Consider the following 27,376-nt stretch of genomic DNA (forward strand, 5'->3'; position numbering starts at 1 on the left):
AATGCCTCTGGGGGAGGAGTGGTGGGGAGAGGTTGGGAAGGGAGAGGGAAGACGTGGTCAAGAGTGCAAAGTGAAATGTTCTATACATTGTGCAGATCTGCTCCTTAAAAGTCGACATGGAGCATACCATGTGAACTGCCACATTTATAACCCTGTGCTGATATTCAAATTTTCTGTCTTAAGCTAAAGAAAGATTGAATACCCTGCTGTTGTGTGGCCAAGATTGAAGAGGTGTCTCACTGACATTGTTCAAAGTTTATGAAAATATATGAATGCTCAAATGTCATTGGCTTTGCGCCTCCACCAGACTGTGGTTTTATGAGAAATCAGTCTTTTAATCAAAATGATTGAATACCTTAAGGTCGAATCCAAAGATATCAGTTAATATCTAGAAACGTGCTATTTCTGCAAATTTTGCCAAGCTGTACATATTGTGGTGCATTTTAAAGTGTTAATTTGTGCGTTCCATATTGAAAATTGATCTTGAGTTTTAGCTTTTTGTCAAGCAAAAACATATGGTTACAAGCTCTATGCATTTTACGTGACGGCTGTTGAAGCTGTCACATGTGCAAACTTGATAACCGATGTGACACATACGCAAATAATTTGCTTGTTTAGTAACAATTCAAAGATTCATTATTCATGCAAACACACATTTTTTAAAATGATCAGATGGAAATAGTCTCCATTTTGTACAACCTAGTCTGGTTGGTGTGCAAACCCAGATAAAATAAAGCTGGGAACTAAATGGTATTAAACAAATCCAAGAATATGGGTATTTTCAGATAATTATTGAACCAGATGGTGTTTTTTGTTAATTCTGCCATCAGTCTGAGAACTTGATGTCTTACATCTGCACTTGGTAAAATAAATTTTACCACTGACATTATTTCAGTTTTCTTAAAATATTTCAATCAGTTTTAAACCAAGATTTGCAAACATCTGCCACAGTACATGCCTATGAGATGAAATTATTTTGAGATAATTCCTTTAAAAATAGACACCATTTACATGGGATTTTAAATTTATCACCCTTTAAACGAAATCTTCAGAATTACTAGCCTGAATGTTTAATAACAAGGAAAATGAGAATAAGATGGCACGTTTGAGAATGAACGCGGTTGCCATGTCATGGGAAGGGCTGGCTCATCTGGAGAGAGCATCTTGGAATTCCACACTGCGTTATTTCACAGCCCCGACTCAACACAGGAACGTTAAGTACATTTCTTTCTGTGTCCTTTACGTACATTTTCTGTGCAGTACGGTTAAGTGATAGAAATATAGGATGGATTAATCAAAAGACACAGAGGATACAGGGATTTTATCTGCAGGTAAGTCAATCAGCCTAATTGACTTCTCTCTCATCACGACTGGTCCCGGGCTCTGCCCTGCCTACACCCGCGTGGAGCCCCAAATACACACCTAAAACCAGAGGGCCAGGGTTAGGTTCTTTTCAGACATGCAAGTAGGAGCTCTTGAAGATGCATTTTAAACATAAACACCCTCCAAATGGCTTAACTTCTTTTTCTTTTTTTTTTAAATGTTTTATTTATTTCTACGAGAGAGAGAGAGACAGCATGAGCAGGGGAGGGTCAGAGAGAGAGGGAGTCACAGGCTGAAACAGGCTCCAGGCTCTGAGCTGGCAGTCAGCACAGAGCCCGACGCGGGGCTCAAACCCACGAACCGAGAGATCATGACCTGAGCGAAAGTCGGACGCTTAACCGACTAAGCCACCCAGGCGCCCCAATTTACAAATATTTTAATGTGCACAAATGTTGTATTTCTATTTAGTGTACATGTATTTAAAAAGATCTGTAATCTAATAGCTAATCATGTTAAAGAACCTTAGTTGACATAAAAATAATGGTCCTTTACAGTAAAATTCTGGTTTATTCATTTGGTAACTATTCTTCCCAGATAANGGGAGTCACAGGCTGAAACAGGCTCCAGGCTCTGAGCTGGCAGTCAGCACAGAGCCCGACGCGGGGCCCGAACCCACGAACCGCGAGATCATGACCTGAGCGAAAGTCGGACGCCCAACCGACTAAGCCACCCAGGCGCCCCCAAATGGCTTAACTTCTTTAAGGTAACAATTCTAATTACAGCCCACAAGCAAAACCTTATTTTCAAACTTAATCATGAATTCAAACCTTCTGTTACAGAATAGACTGCACTTGGGCAACAGTCTTCTGCTTCCAGGTTAGATGAGGAATTTTGAGGGAAGGTCTGAGATTCCTCCCTATGCTCCCCCTATTTATTTTTTTTCACCCAAATCAGACCTCTGAAACAAAACAATCATTTAGCACAGTACTTTCCGAAGATCTGCTGCAGACCAAAAGCAAGCAACCACAACAAAAAAACTAGTCTATGACACTGATAACTAATTCTGAACTATTCCAACTGTTAGCAGTAGTACATAAAAGGAGCTAACAGAGGTAATCCGGTAAAGAGTTTCCCATTTGAAACTCGGTTCTATTTCACCTGGAGAATGAGACAAATTGCCCTACACCACCAATGCTTGCATTCTAGTAGGTGCCCCGATAGCCAGAGTAGCTGACATTTCACAATGAGGACTCCACAGCCTTGAGCACCTTGCAACCTGCCTCCTCCCAGAAAGTGCAACTAGTAGTGATAGCAACCCAAGCAAGTCGACCTCTGATTGTTCTGGGGGGTGGGAGGTAGGAGGTTCTGGGAGGCGAGAGCAAGTGGTCAACTATCGGCAGCTCAAATCAGAGGCGGCGCCAATAAGCCGAACCCCAAGAATTCAGCTGCTTTACTTGGCTGCTTTATTCCCTCAATTACTCTGACGAGGGGTTATTAAAATTTGCTACTATGAATTATCAATTCTACTTATATATGATACATTATTAATTATATAATATTAATTATAATTAAAAATATAATTCATATCAGTTGATCATAATAATTAATATCTATTAATTATAGTAATTAATGATAGCAAAATAATAGCTAATAAGTCAAAGCTTATTATATGATGTATGCTAAGTGGTAACTTTTATAGCACCATTTTACTCATAAACTCTTAGGCAGCACATTCTCGTGTTACCCCTATCTGACAGAGGGGTAAACTCAAGTCTAGAGGAGAGGCTATTGCCCAAGGCCGCCTAGCTACTGAATGACATTTGCAGAATTTAAACCCTGGTCTGCCTGCCCTGGGAGCACCTTGCCATGCCCTTGACCATGGCTGAATGTTATCCAAAGTTACTGAAGGAGGTTTACATAGCCTTCTTCCAACCCATGACATTCAGGCTGCTTTTTGTAAATAGCACTGGGGAAGTATTTTTCTTTTTCACTCCCCCTCTCTTTCTTACATCAAAGGATGATTGAGGTACTTGTTTCATATCATCAGGTTAATTTCCAAAAAGTCAAAGGCAGTTAAAACTATTAGGCACAGTAGATGCACATTACATCGAACTCTTTTGTGTTTCTCTTCTGTTAGCTAAAAGTATATAATTGCTGCTTTCTTTTAAAAATCAAGTCTGCGTTAGTTTACTTCTCAGGATGAGGAACACCTCTCCAGATATCTGTGTAGAAGTTGTATTTTCTGTTTTATGATAGATCTTTTTAAAACTTATTTATTGGTTGCAGTGCATTTTCCTGTTGGTTTGCATGAGCTCTTTACATAAAAAGATATATAATATTAATGTGTTATTTGATGAACGATTATCTTCTTTTTAAAAAATTTTTTAATGTTTTATTTATTTCTGAGAGAGAGAGAGAGAGAGAGAGAGAGAGACAGCGAGACAGCATGAGCAGGGGAGGGTCAGAGAGAGAGGGAGGCACAGAATCTGAAACAGGCTCCAAGCTCTGATCTGTCAGCACAGAGTCTGACGTGGGGCTTGAACCCACGAACTGTGAGATCATGACCTGAGCCGAAGTTGGACGCTTAACCGACTGAGCTACCCACACGCTCCTGTAAGACTGCATTTCTGACTTCAACCTCAGTCAACTTCTACAGGTTCTAATATGACATTTTATTTTTTATTCCTTTTTAGTCTACTGCTATATTTTTGATTTACTTGTTTTTCCCCTATTAATTACTATTTTAATATTTACAGGTGATTGTTTTTTTTTTTTCCTGTTTAAACTTCTATTTTTTTTTTTATCACACTGCAGTTGGAGTATGAGTTGGTAATTCCTGGTTTTTAAAATTTACTAAAATTTCCTTCAAAGCTGATTGTAAGCTCCATACATTTTCCATAGAGCCTCGATCATAAAGTTGATGCTGTGTTTAATGATGCCACGTTATATATTTGTTAATCTCATCTTACTAATTATATTGTTCAAATGCTCCACTTGATTTTTCTAATTCCCGATTTACCACGGACTGCTACAGGCCAAATGCTCCCCCTGAACTGTCTTTACACCATTCTCTTTGAATCCAATTACACTTTGCTTAGTGGACCTTTTGCTAGATTATTCGTATTGCTGTATCTTCATCTGTTTATTTAATCATCTACACTGTTAGACACACATGATGTGCCAGATACTTTCCTGCGCTGTGGGGACGTGGCAGTGAGTACCCCTGTTCCCCCTGGGCTGTGGGGATGCAGCAGTGAGTACCCCTGTCCCTCCTGGGCTGTGGGGACGTGGCAGTGAGTACCCCTCTCAAACATAGGGGCAGGAAAATAAGGCAAATAAATAAAACAACAAGTATTCTGGATGATTTCAGATATACTCTGAAGACGAACCAAGAGCACTGACTGACAGCAAAATTGAGATCTGACAAAACGTTATGCGGCGATCTCCGCGTCATGGGGGATGTGCTGGGGAAGGGGGTTTGGGGAAGGGTTCAGTTTTAAACAGGCTGTCAGAAAAGGCCTTGATGAAAACGTGACATTAGCAAAGACTGAAAGTAGAAGAAGGGGCAGACCACATGGCTGTCTACAGGAGGAATAGTAAGTGCAAAGGCCCTGAGGTCAGAGCATGCTTGTCATGTCTGAGAAATAGCAAGGAAGCCAGTGTGGCTGGAGCAGAGATGAAGCCTGGGAGCCATGTTAGGCAGTGTGAACATTTTGGCTCCTAAGCAGCAAGCCACGAAGGCTTCTGAGCAGAAAAGCAACGTGCACGGACCTATGTTTCAGAACTGCACTGGCAAATACGATAGCCATTAGCCACCTATGGTTAATTTAGGTTTGTTAAAATTTTAAATTAACTAAAATGAAAGAAAACTGAAACTTCAGGTCATTGGTTGCACTAGCCACACCTCATGTGTTCAACAGCCACAGGTGCTGTGTGGCTAGTACTGGGCGGCACAGAACTAGAACATTCCCTTCATCACCCAACAGTCTCCTGGGCAGTGCTTTTCAGAAGGGCTCCTCTGGCTATGGTGCTGAAGACTGAGCCGCGAAGCAAGGGTGGCCGCAGCGAGAGCAACGGGGAGGCTACTGAGGACAGATGGAGGCTGCTGGGGCCAGAGCGAACGGTGGAAGAGGGGACAGTGGCCTGACTTCAGGTCGATGTTAAAGATTAGCCACGAGCATCTGCTGTCACCCGGATTCGCAACTACCCAGTCAGTTCTTTGAACGGCACGAGTGTGTTATGCACCAGCCAGACTCTGCCCATCACTGCTTCATGACCTGGAGGAACGGTCCGCACTGGGTGGTGGTTGGACGGTACGTGCATCTAGGGTACTCCATATAAAACTGGGAAAGCTTCAGTCCTATCACCTCCCCCCCAAAAAATAAATGGCTCTCTAGTCCTTGCACAATGGAGGGCCACGTGGGAACTGGAAAGAAACGTCCAAATTTCCCTTAAGCTGACACACAGTATATGAGTCATTACCCTTTAATAACTGAGCAATTAACCTCTAAGGTTACAAAGTATCCCTGTAGCAGGTATGGAAAACCTGGGTGAAGTGACCATATCCTCTTACGTGAGTGAGTCCTGCGCAGGAAAAGTCCTTTGTGAACCGCAACAGGCTTCACAGATGCTTGTTACTGTCCAGCTCAGTCAGTAGCAGTGGTGGTACATCACTTACATATTACTTTACCAAGGTTTCAGACACGACTAGATTTTCTTTTCTATACCTGCAACATGGTACATGCTCCATAAATATTTGTGGAAAGGGGAAAAAATGCATAAACTGGTTCTCACTACCACTCAGTTTTATATTAGGAGTACTGCTGAGTTGGCTAAGTCTCCGGGTGGTAAAAATGTTCGAGGTGTTTTGCCCGAGACCTGGTGAACTAATGGATAAGCTACAAAAAAGTCCTTCTCCTTGGCCTTCAGGGTGGTTGTGAGAACAGTGGCCACAGACACTACCGCTTCTCCGTTTTCAGCCCTTCGGACATGCTTTGATGAAACACAGAGGACTCAGCAGTAGTGGCCACAGCTAAAATATGCCAGGGCCAAGCAAAGGTGACGTCATTCCAGGGCAGGGAATCAGAAATAGAAGATAAAAACATAGTCTGATCATAACTAGACCCAGGGAAAACTCATAGGATGGAAGTTATAACATTTGGTTGAATTGGAATTATTACCGATACCCTTATCTTAAATTCCGTATCTTTGGTGGGACAGGCTGGAGACTAATACAGCACATTATTAATTTGACCATGCCGTTAAACCTCAGTTGCACCGTAGGAACGATCATCGTAAAGAGCATCAGGGTCAGGCTGGTTCACAGAGCTCAGTACGCATCAAGGCAGTAATGTCCCGCATAGAAACATGGGCTATCCTCAGTCCTGTCACAGCAGGGGGCGTTGACAAAAGTAGTCGGTGACAACTGTGATGATTCGAATACTGAAATAGGTTGAAGGTACTTACTATTTTGAGTTCAAAAGGACATGTAATTGTTACCAGGTATTTTAAGTAACTAATTTAGGAAAATTTAAGAAGTTAGAAATTAGTCCCAAATAAAATGGTAAGACCAAGATTCTAGCTATCAAGTAGGTGAACCAGGAAAAGATAAAGTTTTTGACTCATAGAACAGACCTCTTGTTCTGTATGTTGAAGCAAATAAGTGTCCATCATTTTAATGTTCATAAATGCAGGGCTTCTAATATTTTTCCTTATATGGGCTTTCTGGTGCTTTCTGCCACTTTCTGGCACTACTCAAAATCATAATACCAAATAACCATTTAAAGTTATAATATTTTATTTTATTAAAAAATTTTTTAATGCTTTATTTATTTCTGAGAGAGAGAGAGAGAGAGGCAGCGTGAGCAGTGGAGGGTCAGAGAGAGAGGGAGACACAGAATCTGAAACAGGCTCCAGGCTCTGAGCTGTCAGCACAGAGCCTGGTGTGGGGCTTGAACCCACGAACCGTGAGATCATGACCTGAGCCAAAGTCGGACGCTCAACTGACAGAGCCACCCAGGCACCCATAAAATTATAATATTTTAATGGTTTAAATGTAGTTCCTGTCCATTTTCATATTTAAAAGTTTTTTTTAATCTGACGACAACAACAAAAGCCTTTGAAAATACACATAGGATTCAGCCAAGACTATCATTGATGGTCTGTTTCATTTCTTGTCAGTAGACACCATTAAAAGTAATAAAACTATAACAACGGTTTTCATTTATATCTCTCTCCGATTACCCTGATAGCTGCAACGTCTGATAGAGGTTCAAGATCTGTAAAGCTTGTCACATTACAGAAACATGTCTCCCTAAACGAAATGTGAAATTCCAGTAATTGAAGTGATAAATCTAGTGTTTTTTGCTGGGGTACTTTTGATGAGAACGGCAGTCGTAAATTAGGAAATATTCTGTGCTGTTATATCATGGTAAAAGCCTTTCCATTACCTGTTGTCAGTCACTAGGGGTGGGCAAATAACTCAGCTGTCAATCTAGCTAGAAAACCTGAAGTTCTGTGGATGATCAATAAAGAACATATATATAAACTCTCCATTATTTTCATATAATTTTTTAGACAACTCTATGTTGTTTTCTTTCCCTGAACTGGAGCACATCTCATTTATTCAGAACCAGTTTGGAGATTGGAATATTTCATTGTTCTATTGCTTGTTATATGTCGCCATGTTTTCAAATAGCGTATGAGTATTAGATTCAGTAAGGATAAGCATCAATGCCTGCTGCTGAGGGTAAGTGTACATAGGATACAGACCTAACTGAATTATAATAACTGTTACCTCCATTCCTTTATTGATTTTTCGGCTAAAATATTTATTGCCTTATGTTTTTACTTTAAAGGTCTATTCTTTCACATTTCTTCAGATCACACAGAAATATTCTAGAAATTATATCCCTTTCACAGGATTCTGAACAAGAGCAAAGCAAAAGAGAAACAGTGGTATTCTCTCCCAAATCAGCTCGCCTACAGAATATACAGGGGAAGGAAATATACAGTTTAGTGCTTTAGTTAAAACAATCTGTGTGTCTCAATTCTTGAAACCAGATAACAAGAGGTATGTTTTGTAAGTTACTATGAAATCTCCAACTCACTACTATTGCTGAAGCCTAACACCCATACACTGACTTCCTGTTCATCTGCATAGTCCTGTTCGATTCATACAGGTTTTAAGGAAAGAAAAACAGCAATAGGGATAAATTATCTTTAAGTTTTACTTTCAGCTTGGATCAAAAAAAAAAAAAAAAGTAAAAGTACTTGAAATGTCAATGAAAAAGATTAATGGCGACAAAGTAACTCATGTCCCTTCCCCTCAACACATTAAACTTCATTTATCACATATTTTATTTTGGTTGATGGTGTAAAAAATGGTCAAAAGAAAAAGAATCTGACTACTTAAGAGGGTAAGTGGCAAGATTAGAGGAATCATTTATCTGGAAGGAAAGCCCTGATTTGGTTAAGAATGTGCAGTTGTGCGCATCTTTATTGAAAGCAAACTCAGAGTTACTTGGAGGAAGACGAAACGACAAGAAAGAAAGAAGAAAATGGCTTGACCTTTGAGAAAGTAGTAGGGATGACTTCCATTGGAAGAAATTAAAATGGCGCGTGTGGTGTCAGCCAGTGGCAGGGAAAAGGACAATGGCCATCTGAGAACGGAAGGCACACTAACGGATTCTGTGTGTCTGGAGGAGTCACATCGGTGACCAGGGACTCAATTGACACAAGAAGATTGTCATTTCTTAATTCCCCTAAATCCCAAAGTAAAAACCTTACCTACGGTCTTTAGAAAATGTAAACCTTTAGATTCCCGAGTAAGGGGAGACACGTGAACAGACGGATTTTCTAAGCTTGCTCTGCCTCCCCCACCCCTTGCCTACGTGTTCACTGAGCTGGGACCAGGCACCCAATATGCACAGTACACTCATCTGGTAGCAGTTACACAGTTCAAGGCTTTTCCTTAGAAAATGAAAAGGCTTCTATAGAATTTGACCTGCAATCTGAAGTCTTTTTGGCAATAGAAATGTCGAGTACTGAACAAATTCCCTCAAGAACTCCGGCTACACAAGAAGAGTACTCCACACACTGACGCCCTGAGCCTAAACGGGCCGATTTAATGTTCTGGATGTCGTTCACCTGTAAGTTCAAAAGGCAGAAGTCAAGAAAACAGGCGGACAAAAATATAAGGCAAACAGAACACTCAGGTACTTTACTGTTAGAGAGTATATGCGCTTTAGGGACCGCTTTCTCAGGGCTCCCGGGGTCCCAGGGGGTCCTGCGAAGAGCTGGAGCAAGGGCCAGGGGCGGTACACTCAACTTCCGCCTCTCCACTCAGAGGGGGTGCATTATGCTCCCTCAAACCGGGACAGCAGTCCTCTCCAATTAGCACACGTCTCACTAAATGTGAGTGCTTCTGTTTTCACCTTGCTTCATGGGCAGAAATCCAGAGAACATTTCTGCCGGCTTTCTTTCCTCCGGTAACTAAACCACATGTTTTTCTCTTTTAGACAAAGCCTTTTAGGGGCTTTTTATTCAAGAGGGATAAATGAGGGAAGAAAGGGGTGTGCTCCAAAGTAAGGAGGGCTCTTTTCTCTGCTGCCATTTGAATTTGTCATTAAAAGTGCAAAGGAAAAAAACAACTACTCATCACTTAATAAATATGGATCTACAACAATTCCTGCTGTGAAACATCACGTCTTCACTAAGAAAGAGGAAAACGAGTTTCTCCCAAACCTTTATTTGAATTTACACGGAACACACTTTCCTAAAATTGCCCACATGTCACTGAATCTATTTTTCTTTTTAAATCAGGCATTAAATATGCATCCTGACTCCCACGTAGGCAATCTGCAGCACAGCAAAATGACTGTGTATTCAATTATAGGCTAAATAAATATAGCAAACATTAGGGGGAAAAGTTTCCAACCCTATGGGCACCAGGCAGGGTCTTCTCCCCCTTGCAGAACCACAGGCACGGTGTCCGGGGTTGCAGTGACACAGGCGAGACCTTCTAGGAGCCGGTAAAAAAATGGGCCTCTTCTGTAGTTAGATACACGGTCAATTTGGAGGGGGAAAAAAAGATGAAGAAAAAAGAACTTGTCTGGGGAATTAGTCGCTGAATCTAGCATGTATTTAAAGTGAAAGCAGGTTTTATTTTAATGAACAAAATAAGCCACTCATGCAATAAGGTATTTATATCCCCCTTTTTCTATTATGAAATTAGGTTAACATTTCTATAACAAACTGAATTGCAAAACAGCAAATTCACGACAAAGGTAATATTTTTTTCCTTCGTCCTTGTTCAACTGCAGAGGTTTTTAGAACAAATGCTACCATGATGCATGATCCATTGAGATCACAGGGAATATCTGCTTCTAACCTTTCTACTATTATCAGCCTCATTCAATAATTTGGAAGAAATACTTTTGTTTGAAGTCACTGCTATGCGTCTTCCACAAAGCTCAGCAAAACTGGAAAACACATTGGGGTTAAAATAATCATAAATCACTGAAACATCACACTGGATTCCGCACCCCCACCCCACCCCGAGCCTGAAAGTTCCCCTGTCTGTCCAGACGGTGCTCATCGTGGCTAAGGCACAAAGTGGGTGAAGTTGGGGCTCAGAGCCAGGATTCGCGGAAGTATGGGCGACAGTCTGCAGTGTGAGAGCCCGATGGTCACAGTGAACAGCTGTCACAGGGGTTCACGAGAGTCACTAACTTTACGATTTAAACGTATCAATAGCCAGGTGGGAGCTCCTTGCTGCAGGTTTAAAAAAGCACTCCAAAATACCACATGATAAATATTTAGACACGATATGAATTTAAATCCCACACTTCTTAATAAAGATTTATGTAAATTTTACTGGGCTATTAAGAAACCTTCCCAAACACAAAAAGTCCATTTGTCACCGGGCAAAATTTATACAGAAAGTATTTCAAACAAATATACCAGCTTTGCCCCATAATTTATAATTTCTTTTTATAAGCCTTTTGAAAGTGGAATTACATTGCAAGTTTAAGACATATTTGGTTCATGAGATGGTACCATTTAAGTAGACTCTACTTGATAATTTAAAAATATGGAGATGAAAAATCCAGTATTCACTCTTTCATTCAACAAATATGCATTAAGTACTACTTACAGGTATTTTCTGACTTTGGAAGAATACTGAAATGGATCAGTATTTTCTTACTATCGTCTTTTTCTCTACCACTTGGTTCGTGTTGGTGTAAGCACAGCTATTTCTCATGTGCAGCAGCTTCTAGCAAGCACTGTCTTAGAGGCAAAGAGGAGAAATAGCCCAAACGTGTGTGTCTAAGGGAAATGGTGAAAAAGCTATGGTGTGCTCACACCACTGTACACTTACACAGATGAATAATTAGACCCTCATCTACCAAGCCAAAGGATAAAAGCAAATTACAGAATTATGTGCATACTACTATGTCCCTTCCCTTCCATAAGTGGTGATGAGGGACACCCGCTTTCATTCCTGTCGGAAGATGTGATACATACCAAGCTGTGAACAGCAATTCGTGGGTATGAGACCTGATCTTTTCCTTCATTCGTGTTGGCGCTGTTTCACTTGTTACAAGTCAATTATTTGGTAAATTAAAAATATCAAATCAGGAAATGAAAACTGAGCACAAACCAGGAGTGGCTTAACATGGAAGACCCAGACATTAAGCCACTAACTCCACGCCGGTGTCCTAGGTGCTCGATTCCCGTCTGGTTCTCTACTCACGGCCTGACGCGGATGCAGCACAGCTTCCTTCGCGCGGTTCGGGGATGCCGTGTTCGCTGTTATTTTTATGAGGACTTGACCGCACCTGACAAGGGCCCGCTCTGTGTCAGCAGGACAGAGCAGTGTTTTACCGACCGAAGACTTGCCTGCTACCCAAGCTGGTGCTTGTCCTGAAGGAAAACACCCATTTACACAGACCCGTAACTGGGAGGCATGTGAAACCGGCGCCCGCCCACTACACAGAGGGGGGGCGTCCGCAGCGAAGGGGACCCCGTCCTCAGGGGAAACAAGGAGAGGGAGGCAGCAGTCAGCCCTGGGGGGCCGCCGCGCCTGGGGGGACTCTGGGAATCCACCCACAGGGTGCGACGACTGGGGCTGATCGGCCAGCACCTCACTGCGTAAGCGGCGGGGATAGAAGAGACACACACCTGGCCACGAAAACACGGCAAACATTACGGAGACCAAGTTTGCAACTCGAGGGGCACGAGGCACTGAGGTGCCAGAAAAATTCCCCCCGGTGACCCACTGATCTCTGCGGTGACGCAGGACCCGCCGTAGGCCTCGCAGTGGTGCACACGACTCTGCCGTGGGCTGTCCACCTCCTCCACTGCGCTACAGCCCGCACACGTGTGTGCAAAGCCACGCCACCCGGGCACAGCTCCAACACTTAACTGGGGTCCCAGGGAGCCCGGTGGAATCACGTGCCTGCCTCTCTCTCTCTCTCGGCGAGTCTCACCGGCAGGAGCGGGCAGAGAAGTGACTGGGGAAGCTCCCTGTCCCTCCGCAAACCCGCGGTCAGAACCTGGCCGCTGCCACGACAGGGGCGTCTACGGGAGTCCAAGACGCGCCACCACGAAGCGGTTTCAGGCCACGTCAGTGTTTCTGCAAGGTTCCCGCCCCTCGCGCCCTCCGTCTGGTTGTACTTCTGCATCGCTCTGCTCGGCTAACTCACCAGCGCTTCGTGAAGGCCACCTTACACGTTTCAGTTAGAAAGGGATACAGAAATGCTGAAGCATAGGAGCACATGTACCCCAATGTTCATAGAAGCACTCTCCACAATAGCTAAAACATGGAAAGAGCCTAAGTGTCCATCAACAGATGATTGTATCAAGAAGATGTGGTTTATCTATACCATGGACTACTCCATGGCAATGAGAAAGAATGAAGTCTGGCCATGTGTAGCAACATGGATGGACCTTGAGGGTGTTATGCTGAGCGAAATAAGTCAGGCAGAGAAGGACAAATAACATATGTTTGCACGTATAGGAGGATTAGGAGGAACTTGACGGAGGAACAAGGGGGAGAAGAAGGGCGGAAATGGTGGGGGAAAGGGAGAGAGGCAAAGCATGAGAGACTCTTGAATGCTGACAAAAACTGAGGACTGATGGATGTGGGGGGGAGGGGGGATGGGCATGGAGGAGGGCACTTGTGGGGATGAGCACTGAGTGTTATGTAGAAACTAATTTGACAATAAACTATTTGTAAAAAAAAAAAAGAGTGAGAAATGCAAGGAAGGCTCTAAGTGTTGCAGCAAATGGACCTGAATTAGAACTTTTAATTAATTAGTTCAAATAATTTGGAAGTGAGATCCACCCAGATCTTTGCATCAATCATTTTAATCATATTTACTGTCCCGCCACCCTCTCCCTGCTTAAAAACACCAGGCGGGGAAAGCTCCTGCCTCACCAGAGCGCTGCACAGCACGTCCCACGGTGCCCCCACACCAACGGCCTGTGCCCGCCAGTCGGCCTTCGTGCGGGCGTCACCGCTGCCCCTCGCTGGCGGTGCTCTTTCTCAAGGACCTGGTTCAAATCCGTGTCCTTCCTGCCCAAGCGGGCCATGTCTAAGCTCCGGGGGGTCCACGGTCCCAGTTTCACGTAGGCCTTTCTCCCAGTGACAAAACTTTTTGGCTGTTTCACCCCAAGTACACAAAGTGTGTGGGCCCCTGTCCCCCTCAGAAAGTGACCTCTGGTCTGCAGTTTTGTGTCACGGTCCCACTCGCTGTCCCTCTCCCTTCCTCACTGGTAACTATGCAAATTCCCACATGTCTCCAGAAGACGCTACTTTCAAGAAGAAGAATGTGTGTCAAGTTTATAGACTGCAGCTGGACAAGAAGTTTGGCTTTTCACTGTCACCTGGTTTCCCTCCCTAATTCACCTTTTCTTTTTCTTTTCTTTTCTTTTTTTCTTTTCTTTCTCTCTCTCTCTCTTTTCCTTCCTTCCTCCCTCCCTCCCTCCCTCCTTCCCTTCCCTTCCCTCCCCTTCCCTCCATTCCCTTCCCTTCCCTCCCTCCCTAGATTAGTCTTGTCTACTCTAGATTTCATATACATTGATTGATGCAGTACTTCGTTTCCTAGGTATGACCTATGGGCTCAGCATGATGCCCGTGACCGTGCTATGCCATGTATCAGTGGTTCCCCCATTTCCTGAAGAACAAATCGCCAACAGCGGCTCTCAGGATGTAACTGCTGGTGCAACAGCCTCCCCCCACCCCTCCCACCCCCGCCGCCAGACAACAGAATCTGCAGGATGTCCCCCGAGAAACACTCTCCCCTTTCATGCTTTGGTTTTTGGCTACTATACCTGTCTCACCTTTAGGATTTGAGACCTTTTATTTTCTCTCTTTAAGTTTAAGATGTTACCGATGGCAACATGCAATCCTGACTGAGAACTGGTGACTGGGATTCCTGATTCAGAAATAATAAAACGAAAGACAAAGTCCCCTGTGGCTGTGGCCATATGACACACCCGCTTCCTTGGCAACAGGGTACAGTGCTTGAGCTGGGTCTGGACTCCAACTACGTGACTTCAAATCCTGAGGAAGTGACTGAAAACTATCTGTCTGGACTTGCTTTATTGTGGGATAAGGATAAGGACACTCTTACAGTAGTTACTATGCAGATGAAATGGTTCTGTGATTGTGACAAGTGACAGAGTTCCTGCCACAGTGAGTGTCTAACAAGTTACTCTTCTAGCTTGCCATCGCCACACAAGTCCTAGTCTCTTCCCTAATTCACCGCACAAAAACAGTTACTTCAAGTCATGCAACACTTAGCTAGGAATCAAGTTACCGAACAAGGAGTACATGGTTTAATTCTCCTGAAGGAATTTACATTTAAAAATAAGTCTGTTACCAACTGTGTATCCTTAAAAGTAGGATATATAGGGCTCATGCATTTGAGCTGGGGGGATGCTTATTTCATTCATTCAACTGTGAGCTAGACCTTATAGTGTGGTTATTTCCCTGCCTACCACTTACTGCCAGTGAATCATGAATCAACATGTGAGACTACCTATAATGTGTAAAACAACTTGCTCTGAACTAACAGGACAGTGTTCAGTGGCTTGATATAAGAAAAAAAGACAAAAATAAATGGCTCTTCTATGAATGGTATGTAAGTAAAGTAACTGCAAAATTCTATACACAACTGCTACAAAAATATTTATCATACAAGGAAAACAACTGGTTGAGTGATCAAAGCTGGAGTAAATGGTGAGAAAGAGTGTTCTTTATTTAAAATTATAAAGATGACAAGTCTAATTCTTGAAGAATGTATGAAATAAGAGAAATGAAGGGAATCTGTCCTATTCAATGTTACAAGAGAATACAATATCAATGCAGTAAGGGAAACAGTGAGTCCTTGACGTGAGAGAAGAGAGTTAGGGCACCAAGCAGAATAAAGAATCTGGAGAAAAATTAAAATACGCCCAGGAAGGGATCATGAGATAAAGGTGGCATTTCAAACCAGAGAGGGAAAGCATGGATGACTCAACAAACACAGTGAGAAAATAACCATTTTGGGGAAAATGAGGTTAGACCTTCAGGTCCAACTTTATACCAAAATATTTTCCAAATGGATCGAAGGTTTGGATTCTAAAAAGTAAGACCATAAAGATACCAGGACATAATCAAAATGCTCCTATACCCCCAAAATTCAAACATATGACACTGAAGCCAGACATCACACTAAATGTCTACCTTAAAGATAAAACAAATCTTTGAAGTTAAGATGAACAAGTTTACAAAGTCAACAGCACATGCGAGTAAGGGACGTCCCGGAGAGCACCGAGTCTCAGCGGCGGGCGGTCGGAAGAGCTATGTGCTGGGCAGACCACCACGTTGGAAACGAAGGCCGTGTGCACACGGTGCGGAGGGCCGGGCGGGGGGGGGGGGGGAGTGCTCTCGGGCACCTCCAGTGGGAGCGGCTCAGGGAGGGCGGCTTGGCAACAAGTACCAAAGCTCTGGAATCCATGGCTCTTGGATCCTCCTGCTAGGAAGACGTCTTAAGGAACGGAGAGCGTGCCCAGGACGCTCCCACTCCCGAGACACCCTCTGCAGGCCCTGCCATCAGGCTCTCGTCTCCCAAGGGGAGTGGACAGGCCACTTCCTCAGGAAGCTGCCCCAGCCATTCACAGGGCGTTATGCCGCAGTTCTCGGCTTCTGTGGACCCGGTGCTTTTCCCACATAGCATCTTCAGAACCCGACAGCGAAGTCGTGTGTGTAATGGTGACAGTGCCCTTCTCCCCCACTGGACAGGAAGGCCTGTGGCCACTTCTGTTTCTGTTCAGAGACAGGGCTGTGCTTGCAGCCCAGGGGGCCGTGCCTGCAACATGGCAGTGTTCAGTAGACCTATGCTGTATCCTTCCAGTGCCTGGCAAAGAGGTCATCAATAAAATCTACATGGGCTCCCAATATCCACCATTCACGTCTAACCTCGACACCACATACAATGATCTTCACAATCTGTTCCTAGTTTGACTTTGCAGCCTCGCCCCCAGATACTCCCCAACATAATTATGGTCTTTGAGCAGTCACACCAAAGTCACTCACTTGGAGCCTATGCATTTCAAGGATTACTCCTCCTGTCTAGAATACCATGTGCCCCTCTGTCTAGAAAACACCTGTCAAAATAGCTTCTAACTTCACAACTCCACAAATGCGGAGAGCTGAGTGAGCCCCTATGTACGCCCTGTGGCACTGGATACAAATTTCCCTCCTAGCACCTCTTGTGTTGCAGGGTAATCACCTACTAACATATTTTCTTCTCTATGTGAGACCGAGAGCCCCTCGAAGGCAGCAGCTGTTTCGTTCTGTGGACCTTGACACAGCATTCTCTGATTACAGTGCTTTATTTTAAAAAATCCTTTTTAATGTTTATGTATTCTTGAATTCAGCAAAGTCGCAGGGTACAAAATCAATATACAGAAATTGGTTACATTTCTATGCACCAATAATGAAGCAACAGAAAGAGAAATCAAGAAACTGATTCCATTTACAACTGCACAAAGAACCATAAAATACCTAGGAATAAACCTAACCAAAGAGAGACAGACAGACAGAGGGAGAGAGACAGATGGGGTGAGGGGATGGGAGGGCAGAGAGAGAGGGAGACACAGAATCCGAAGCAGCTCCAGGCCCCGAGCTGTCAGCACAGAGCCTGATGCAGGGCTCAAACTCAAGGACCACTAGATCATGACCTGAGCTGAAGTCAGACGCTTAACTGACCAAGCTAGCCAGGCGCCCCGATTACAGTACTTTAAATGTTAAACTGATAACAAGTAGAAAAGCTAAAAACCCACAAACATCAGGAAGTATAAGAACAATTTGAAATAACTTAAGAGATTAAAGAAAAAATGGAAATGGAAATCAGAAAGCATTTAGAGCTTAAAGATTTCAGAAATTCTAGAATATTAAAACTTGGAGGTTGCAGCTAAGGCATTACTTAGAGGGAAATTCAGGTCCTTTCGCGTTGGTGCCTATAAAGCACAGAAATCAGCCAAGTGTTTAAACATTCAACTTGAGACGTCAGGGGAAAAAAATCAGAGTGAACAGAAAAGTGAAGAAGGAAAGAAATAAAACATAAGAGCAGAATTTATTTAACATAAGACAAAGAGCCCAGAAGGAGCTATTTTGAAGACTAGTAAGATTAACAGACCACTCTCAAGCAGAAAGCGAGAGGGCACAGAGGATGACATTAGCAATGCATCAGGGACAGGCACACAAAGCAGCTCAGAGCCACATTCCCAAACAGGCCTCGCCAGTTCATGCACCCTGCCCTGCCCATGCCTTCCCGTTCGGATCCCATGTTTCACCTTAATAGAGATTCGGAAGTGGAAATTCTTATGAAGAGTCAGCACTACGTTCTAACAGAGAATCGTAATTCCTACGGACGCACCGCTCGCTTTGGTTTTCCCAAGCATATCCCTCCAGGCAAGCGTCCGTTCCGTCCCCCAGACACCATCACACAGTGTGACAAGCCCAAGAAGATCGTAAGCTTGTGGGAAGTTCATACTTCCTGAAGCTCCTAACTTACTCAAGGATGCGAGATTACAGGGTGCATGGCTGATGGGAAAGCAATTTGAAGGATAATTCAGAAAAAAAAAACACTTCAAGTTTAAAGAGATAAGAATTTAAGTTCAAATTCTGTTTTATGGAGCTGAAATGTAGACGAGCAATCAAGTAAAGTAAGCAAAGAGCTGTGATAATAACTTCAGGAAAAATAAGACAATCTGGGTCCAAAGTTCTCTCAATCCCATTAATACAAATACATTCTCCAAATTGCTTATCTTTTTTGTTTTAAATAAATCTCTCTTAAGTTAAAAAGCCAAAATTAGCCATTCAGAGAAAAAATGCCAGCTAAGTCTGGGACAGGGTCTGGGCTGAATTAGACTGTTCAACATAAAACCGCCCACAAACAATAGCTCTAAGGGGGTGGGTGGGGGGGGAGCCCAGAAAGCAAGCTCTTTTGTTTTAGAGACCAGAAATGCAACAGAAACAAAATATAATAAAAAATGAAAATTCAGGTACAGGAATTATGCATTGCACGCTGGATAACTGTTCTGTGCGGCCCGCAAATGCTCTCCGGCAAAGCTGCGCATCTAAAACTCATCGAACTGCCAAGGGGTAAACGCAGCTCCATCCATCAAGCAGCCACTTGACAAATACATTCCATAATAGAAGTTTATTTTTATGGGAGGCTGAATCAAGGACTTTCCCATGCATACAAAAACTTGTCAAAATTATTTATGAGTCTTGCTGAGACACACAATATGTCATATCAAACTCCCATTTTCCTTCCAAGCACAGACTGTCAATATCTCCGCTACTATCAATAACGTGGACCACCGCTGATAGAGGCCCGCAGGAGCCGGGGTCATGTGCCCATCCTGGCCGCTGCCGGAAGCCGTCTCTGACCGCAGTCAGCAGCGAAGAGGCCATTTACCACCTCGATGAGGTGCAGTTAAGGTGAGCACTTAGCACGTGGGACTGCGTCCAGAGGCTTCGCAACAGAAAGTAAAATGGAAACATATGCTTGAAAAATTATGGTTGACTATGGCTGAAGTAAAACAAAAATAACAAGATATTTCAGCTTTCATTTTGCACACAAAATACTGGTTAAGGCTGATAATCGTGAAAATCATGGAGAGAGCCCATCCCCACTGAAGTTTCCATCCTGAAAGACTATTTCTGTGGGTTGAATCCGAGGGGACGAGGCATCTCAGAAGGTGAGCGGTCTGCCTCACGAAGGCTACGTGAACTTGGTTCTGCGCCTCCTAATACTGCTACCATTTTGTTTCACGAAGAGGCATTTCTTTTAGGGAGTTAGGTTTTTCCTGCTCTGTCACCCTCCCCCACACGGGGGGCTTGCTGAGAGCGACAGAGAAGGGGCTTCGAGATAAGCCACGGCAACAGGAAAATGCATTCTTACTTTTCAGCCCTGGGGGCAATGGAAGCGATGGTCTCCCGCCTGGATTAGCCCTAGGAACTGGCCGGATACGGCAACAGCCTGAGTGCTTCTCAGAGATTGCCTTCTACAAAGGACGTGTTATCACAGCCCTCTGGCCCAGGTGCTATGCTGTGCCATGGCCCTGAGGCCACGGCAAGACCAATGCAAGAGGCTACACTTCGGTGGCAGTGGGCGGGCAGGAGTGTGGCGGGCGGGGGGCTGTTGAACATTTACTCCCCTTTCTCGACGCGAACAGAAATCCATCCCGTGGGGTCTGCTTCAGGGCTCCAACTGCTCTCCGCCCCGTCCCACCTCTGTGGGGCAGGGGGCCAGCAGCTGCCCAGGGCTCTGCGGGGTGGGTCTCCTGCCCGCTGGGACTTGCCAGCCGGTGCCGCGGGGCGCCCGGAGCTGGGGTGGTGACACGCCACACGCCCCTGCAGGGAGCGCTGGGCCCCGAGGCTCTGCCTTCACGTCGGAGGAGTGAAGCACTGCGACTGCTGTGTCCGTCTCACCTGCTAACACGGATCTGACGCGCATTTGATCCTCCAAGAGCGCACAGTGCAGAGAGCACAGCAGACCCTCGGCACACGCTGTGTGCTTGGGGCAAACGGCACAGAAGCGAGGGGCCAGGCAGCCGCGTGGCTGTGGGACACGAGACACTAACCTCCTGTCTCCTGAATGGGATTCAAACTCCCTGCTCTGGGTCTATACGGGTAACTTTTAATTGGTTCTTGTGGAATGCCTATGCTCAGTGTGACAAAAATGGGTTAAATGACAGAAGTCTACTTCTTCCTGCAGCACCGTGACAAAGAGTTAACAGCAAAGGGTTCCCTTAAAGTCATTTCTCTGATCTTCCCAGTTATTTTTTTTGAAACAGATCCTGAACGCTATGCAGAGCCCTCTCCAAGCCCACAGAGCTGGGCCAAGTGCTGCAATGATTCCCGTCCATTAATAAAGTGAAAATACACTCCTTGCAGGGAAGAGGGCAACGGAGCAATTTCGCACATTCTGTGTGCGTCCACGGCTGTCAAACAGAGCCACGGTGGCACATTCGGAGTAGAAAGGGGGTAACTCCGACTTGAGAAGTAAAACTCAGAACGTGACTCTTGACACATTTGCCAGGAAAGCCCTCCTTCCATGTGAACAATGACACAATGATGAGCTACCTTTATTTAGGCTTTCAAAATAATTATTTGAAATAACTGGAATGTGTTTCATTCAGGAAAGCCACAGTGTTTTCAGAAACACGGAGCTGATGTTGCTTAATAAAAGTCCCATGTCTACTACTTTCAGACAAAAACAAAAAGGAATCTGGAGGTTTGTGTTCCAACAACAAAGCCCGGGCTGCTACAGTGAAGCTGAAGTCAACCTATTAGGCTGAATTTCCAATAATCTGCTAGCGGATGGCAGGTAGGGGTGGGGCGTGAACACTGTGCTCTGCGGGGAGGGCAGAGTCAGGCCTCTGTCTACAGAAAGGAGAGCAGGGCGCCTAGAGGCCTGGGTGACCGGCTCGCAGGTGGCTTCGAGGCCCGAGCAGTCTGTGCACCCCCCTTCTCACCTCTCCCTACCCACACAGGGTGCAGAGGGGCTGCAGGAAGGAGGCCGGCGCAGAGAGACGGGGAATCTCTCCATCTTGGAAACAATTCCTGCTTCTCTGTTCAGGAATCTCTCTTGATCATATTATGCTAATTGCGAGGAGCTCTTCCAGTCAGATCATACAGAACAACACACATCACATCCGGAAGAACAAACGCGCATTTCTCACACACGAGCCCTTCTGGACGAGTCGGGATGGGAAGAGAGGCCGCGCGGGGCTCTCCCAGTCAGAGCCTCTGGCTCGGGCCTGCGTCCACGCTGGTCCACGCTCACCGTGGGCTGGGGCACAAGCCCCGCACCCCTATCAGGACCCAGAATAGCCTACACTTCTGTTTCCGTAGATCCAGCAACACTGCCAGTTTTGAGAAAATGGGGACAAGAAGAGTGGGGTCCCTCACGCGGGGGCTGCGACGCGAGTGGGCTCGTTTCTGCCTGTGGAGTGAATCTGCTGTCGCCTCAACAGCCCAGGGCAGGGCTTCTCGGCCTCAGCACGGAGGCATCCTGGCCGGGAGGCTCTTGCGGTACGGCCGCCTGTGCACCCTGGGGTGGGTGGCTGCAGCGCCGCCCCCCAAACGTCCCCAGGGGGAAGCACCCCTAGCGGAGGGCCTCTGGTCTAATCGCTGACTCAGTAACTACGCCATCCACTGCGCTTCAGTGTCTATTCTCAGCTCCATCTCAACAAAATACGCTTTTGAAATTTCGAGTCCTCTGTTGCTGTCACTAACGTCTGGGTGTGGTGCCTTCAGGTGGGCACAGGCAATGGCACTGGCGTTACAGATAAACTACAGGGCCCCAGTTCAATCTCAGTTTCAGATACACAACAAATAATTTTTTTACTATGTCCTAAACATTGCATTATTCGTTGTGGATCTGAAATTCAAATGGAACTGTGTGTCCTGTATCTTTATTTGTTCAACCTGATGATACCACATTACAGGGTCTGGAAAAACAGAATCTCTCCTACTTTCTACAACTGAAAATCAGGGCTGGGAAAACAAAAAAGAAAACTGGGGTTGAAGATGCATATTTTGCATTTCAGATAACTTAGAAATGATTCTGTTCTGTATTAAATACACTGTTTTCATTTTGCACTTACTGCTCATAGTACTTCAATATCTAAAGTATCTTCGTGCTGGTACCTTAAAAATTGGTGCTTCTCATTTCTACTTAACCTAAAATTGTGCTCTTTGCACAGAAAGGTTGCTAACTGCTATCTAACAATGCCATGTAATTTAAAAAAAGAAAAAGAAAGGTCTTCTCTAACAGAAACACATAAAATATGTAACTTGCTGGCTCAAAGTTTATGGTAACAACTTAAGGTTGTCAGTTCAATGCCAACTCTGAAGCATTTCATAATATCATAATATTCCAGTTAGACTATCACATTCCACTTACTACTCCCCTAAACCTTCTCAGACTCTAATGATTACATTCATTATTCCCACAAAACTACCAACTGCCTAAGCTTTTGCTTAATTTATTCCTCATTCCATTTACCTATCTTCTCAATCTTCCTCTTCTTATTAAGTCAATTTTTCTCTTTCTCACTTAAAAAAAAGTTTCACACGAATACACAACCATGGAAGAATTCAAACAACACAGGTACCCGCAGTGTAAAAGGTGGGTCCCCCTTCAGAACCCCGTGTGTATGTCAGCCTGCATGCAAACATGAATACCTGTTTACGTTTCTGGAAGGAAAATGGAAGCCGGATCTACGAGTTTTGGATTCCACACTCTTCTACAGCACACGACACACGTTACTCAAGTCATGCTTTGCTCCCTTCACTGAGCCACCCACGCTGATGTCTCGTGCTGAACTCCTACTGTCACGACCCACATTTCAAAGGTATCCCTGTCCCCTGCCCTCACCTGCTCTTTTCCTTCTTCCTTCTGTGCTAGGAGCCCTGTTAGCTACTGGAGAAACAAGCACAGTGAAGGCCAGGCCCCTGCCCAGAGGGGCTCAGGTCTGGAAGGACCTCACACGATGGGCACTGATGACTCTGAACAGAATCGATCCGCTTTTCTCAGGGACTGCAAAAAGACAATTCTGGAAGCGCCACGAACAAAGCGCACTGGGCTGGGGGGCCGAAGGGGGGCTGAATCTGAGGGGACATCTACCACATCATACCAAAGGCCACAAGCACCATAACCTGGGGCTGATGTCATCATTCCGATTATGGTAATCATCCTCCAAGGGTCTTCTGAGCACATGTATCACCTTTCCAGCAGGAGCCCCAGAGCTCACGCTTACCTGTGACCCCAACACTCTTAGCATAAGGCTGAGCACAGAGAAGGTGGGCAAATATTAACTATAACTTCAAAGTGAACGTGATAGTTCCATTAATAAAGTAGATTAAAACTACCAGCAGAAAAAAGGGTGCAAAATCAAAGAGTAAAAGTGGGTGGATCTTTTGTGAACTTAAACTCAGTGGTGACTTCCCAGCACAGTTACTGCTTAGCTGCGTGACGACAGGCCAGGGTTTTCCTCCCGTATGAAGTTCTCTAAGGAGAACTCTGACACGCACACAGCTGTTCCTTCTGAAACCCACGCTGGTTGAAATCACGCCCGGTTGAGGATGTTGTGAGACTAACCAAGACAAAGAGGTGGTGCCTTGAAGAGGCAAGTCATTTTAGCCTTGTGCCCTGACAGCTTCACAACGTAATCACTGTACAGACTGCTGAGCACCTTCACAACCATTTTCTCTCTGTGTTCTCCTAAGAATCTTCTGGGCTAGGACTCTGTCAGGCCTTCTAAAATTAGTTACTTTTGAATAGGCAATACTATATTTACCTGGTTCAAAATTCAAGAGGTGCAAACAAGTATACAGCAAAAAACAAACGCAAGAGAATACAGTGAAAATAAGTAATGACCTAAGTGTAATGTATAAAAAAGGAGAAAGGTACCTTAAGGGGGAAAAAAGCAAACACACAAAGAAGCTTAAGGAGAGGTGGACTGGAGGGGAACACAGACACAGGTGTTTTGACCAAGCAAGGTCCTCTAGCGGAAGGACACGGGATCGTCCCACACTGAAGAAGGCAAGAGGCAGCGGCGGGAATGACAGACAGACGCAGGAGGGGGCCAGGTACACACGGTTTCATTTCATTCAAAAAGTAATTTTCTTTAGCACTTTTACTTTGCCTTTGCTGAGCCAGGCCGATCGGGTCAAGAAGAGGAAGTAAAATCGTCCCTGCCCCAGGAGAATGAAGAGCCACAGAAACAAAGGGTACTTAACTGTGCCAGTAAAGGCCTGTGTTCAAATCCTGGCTCTGCCACGGCAGGGGCCTTGGGGACAAGAGTCCCAGACGCCAGTCCTGACTGACCGCGGGCACCCGCGTCCCTCGCCTTGACGACGGAGAGAACACGGGTCTCACCGGCCAGGCAGGGGGCACACCGATCGCAGGATGTGGGGTGACGGCGCGGGACGCACAGGCACAGGAGTTCGGGCTCACGGAACAGTGGAGGGGAGTCACGAGTTACAGGGGCAAGTCGAGACTTGGCAGGAGAAACGACCTGGGAGGAAGCGAGGTCTTCACAGCCGACAAGAGAAGGCTGTCCCCGTGGGGTTAGCTCTAGAGTCGCCCGAAGCCGGTGTCCGCGTGAAGCCACCGCTGCTGAAGCAGCTCCTCAGAGAAGCAAGACCACCCGTCCCGGGTCAGAGCCGGGAGGGGGGGCGGGGGCCGCAGGGGGCCGGGGCGAGCTGTGCGAGGTGGGGACACAGGGGCAGCCAGCCCTCGGGCTCGCCTCCTAACCCCGGCGGTGCGAGGGCCGGGCGGGCCCGCGTCAGCCCTGCGACCGCGCGGGGTGGGGGTGCGGGCGGGGGGCAGACGCGAGGCGGCGGACGAGCTGCCCAGGAACCAGAGCTCCTTGGACTGGGGGGGGGGGGGCGGCGAGGAGACCCCGGCCCGTCTTCACACTGGAAACAAACGCTTACGGCCCCGCTTCACGGTCCGGGCACGAGGAGGCGGCCGCGGCCACACGTCCCCCGCGCGGTGATTTCCAGGTTCGGCTGGCCGGTCAAAGCTCCCCTCCCCCGCGGGCGGGACGGCTCCGGGGACAGAACCCCGCACGCGCGTCGCACGCTTTCCGCCTTGACGCCGCCGGCGCCGCCTTCCCGGTCTGCGGCCCCTGAGCAAACACCCCCCTTCTGCTGGGCCGCAACTCCGTCAGCCGCGCTGCAGGGCGGCCGGCCCGCCGACGCCACGCAGGCCCCTAATTGTGAAGCTCTTATGAGGGTTGAACGTGATCATTCACCGAATTGTTGAGTTGATGGGATTCGTGCAGCTGGTTATAAATTGATAATCTAAATTAATTCATTCAAGCAGAAATCGATTTTGTAACTCCTCGAGAGCTTGTAATAATGCTTACCTCCCACTGCTAGCTGCGTTCTCGGTTTCATAAAGCTGGTCGGAAACAGCTGGATTCAGGTGACCTGCTAGCTCATTAAATCTGTTACATGTTCCTTCTAGTAAATGATATTAAGCTGAAATGTCCTAACGTTGATTTTTTTTCTTTAATTTTATGACAGAAATAACCTAATTTGTAACACAAAATAACAATCTCCTTGGATTACTTTGCCTTGTTAAAATATTTTATGCATTTTTCATTTACACAAAGGTAATGGAAAAACACTTAAACTATCTGTTATTTAAACCACAAGAGATATGTTACTGAAAGTCTGATAGCTACAAAAATGATTGTCTCTTCATAGTCTTTACTTTATATCTGTAATAAAAGGCAGACAATTCAATTCATTGGTTAGTAAATAAAGTACGATAGTTTTTATTTTATTTTCTCGGCATTGCTAGAACTAAAATCAGATTGCTTTTTAAATTCATTTAGAAATAAGACTCATTACTTTCCTTTCCCCTTTCTAATCTAAAATGTCTAATGTCCATTCGGATCCTCACATTTTCTTCATCAACAGAAGTTGTAACCTAATTCTAAATCCCATATTAAAAGAATCATTTTCCAAGCTATTCACTCCCTGTGTACTGAGGCTGAGTAATGAAATCAGAGCACCTGCCTTTTGTGCATGAGACTATTAAATACTTATTTCTAGTAACCTCCTGATTTCATTTCCCTTTCCTAAATAAATTTTAAAATAGAAACATCCAGGACGCCAGAAGAACATAGGTAAAATATGTCCTAAGACTCCAAGTGACCAATCATGTTTATTGCTATGATAAGTGATAAACATTCCTGAAATCAACAAAGGTGACTAACTGAAGCCCTATTCTTCTTTTCTTCAAAAGCTCTAACAATTGACACAGCAGGGACACACTCATCTATTTTATGATGTCAAAAGCTTTAACTGTTAAAAATTAAGATGATGCTTGCTGGCCTGCCTTTCCGATAGGAACCACCTTATGGCAGAGAGTTAATTAAACAGGCTGATCAACATAAAATAACATCATTAAATTTGTGGACATTTTAACACTGAACACTACTTGTTTAGCATTAAAAATGAACTTAAGCCGGGTGCCTGGGTGTCTCAGTCGGTTGGGCGGTCTGACTTTAGCTCAGGTCGTGATCTTGGTCTGTGGGTTCGAGCCCCACATCAGGCTCTGTGCTGACAGCTCAGAGCCTGGAGCCTGCTTCGGATTCTGTGTCTCCCTCTCTCTCTGCCCCTGCCCTGCTCACTCTCTCAAAAATAAACTTAAAAAAATGAACTTAAGCATTTTTCCAGATACTATCCCTGGCACTGCACTTACTGTGTGAAGTTTCAAAAGAATTTACTTTAAAAATGTTTAAAGACCATAACTAATCAGGCCATAGAAGTTAAGAGAATTTGAACATAAGAGTCAATGCTTTTATAATCCTAATCTTTAAAAATTTTCTCAAAAAATAGATTTTTATTTTGAGATGCACATCCCAGAAGAAAAATACGTAACACAACCACTCACTCAAGCTGCGTGCAGATTCCTTTGGTCTAACATAGAGTTTTTAAGGAGGGAAGAAAAGAATAAAGAGGAGA

At 45.0% G+C, this 27,376-nt stretch overlaps 1 protein-coding gene across 1 annotated transcript in view; it reads right to left on the reverse strand.

Annotated features, from left to right (window-relative positions):
- The window catches only part of ZNF407 (zinc finger protein 407), a 441,625-nt gene that overhangs the window by 40,809 nt on the left and 373,440 nt on the right, over positions 1-27,376 (reverse strand). The window lies entirely within an intron of this gene.

This window comes from Hyaena hyaena, unplaced genomic scaffold (assembly GCF_003009895.1).
Source record: "Hyaena hyaena isolate Hyena2069 unplaced genomic scaffold, ASM300989v1 scaffold_110, whole genome shotgun sequence".
In the NCBI taxonomy this organism is placed as follows: domain Eukaryota; kingdom Metazoa; phylum Chordata; class Mammalia; order Carnivora; family Hyaenidae; genus Hyaena; species Hyaena hyaena.